Below are 1211 nucleotides of genomic sequence, written 5' to 3'. Positions count from 1 at the left end.
TTTTTTTATTAACTTTTTTAAACATTAATTATTTATTTTACATACAATATAGAAATAAATGAATATAATATTTATTGAGTAGACGCAGTTACGTAAAAAAAAAATTATTGTCATAGTATTTGAACCAAAGAAAAAAAGTATTATTTTAAGAAAAACTAATAATATATTTTTAATAATATTCTTAATACAAAATAATAAATTTTAAATATTTTTTAAATAATATATATTAACTAAAATAATATAATTATCCCAAATAATATATTATAAATATAGTAAAATGACATATTTCAATAAAAAAATTGTTAATAAAAACTTATATGAATTTTTGTTTCGCACAAAATAAAATTATTATATGTTTGTTTGCTTTTTACGTTGTATATATATTTTTTTAATTAAATTAGTATAATACAAAATCTTTTATCATTCTGTTCATATTTAATGTTTAAATTTTGTTTCTCACAAAATAAAATTATATATATATAACACAAAATTTTTTATCATTGTGTTTATATTTAATATTTTAATTTTATTTCACATAAAACAAAATTTATTTAAAATTTAATATTATATACATAATATATATTTAATATTATTTTTTTTAAGATTCTAATATATCTTTTTTTTTAGATTTAGTTTATGAATTTTCAACTTATTTTTTATGTATTATTTATTTTAATTCTAAAGTCCAATATTTTTTTTTACAGACATGTTGTTTTTAATATTAATATACTATTTTTTTTATTTTGAACTTCAGCCCAATACCTGACACTTACAAAAAAAATTTAAAACTTATCAAAAAATGATTAACCTGATTAAAAGGTTACCTTTTTAAATTCAGACCATTCAAATAAAATATAATAAATGAAGAGTTCAGATTTACGAATTTACAAGGTGTGCAGCACTCTATATTTAACAAGGAGCGTTTAAGATTATTATTATTATTATTATTATTCCTTTAGAGGTTACAATTTGTTTGAATTAACATAGGCGTAAAATCTAAGATTATTATCGTACGAGAAAACCACAAAATATAATGTCAACGCCAAAAATATGACCAACTGATTGGAAATTGGAAAGTCAAACCCGATTTTGAAAGACATATTGCTGTCTTGGCTGATTTCACAAATGAAAACTCTCAGCATTTTTTAAACGATTTTGGTTGGTAAATAATGAAAATTTTGAATAATAATGAACTGAAAATTTAATTTAAT

Source organism: Arachis ipaensis, chromosome B10 (assembly GCF_000816755.2).
Source record: "Arachis ipaensis cultivar K30076 chromosome B10, Araip1.1, whole genome shotgun sequence".
NCBI lineage: Eukaryota > Viridiplantae > Streptophyta > Magnoliopsida > Fabales > Fabaceae > Arachis > Arachis ipaensis.
Note: the sequence above shows the minus strand (reverse complement) of the source record.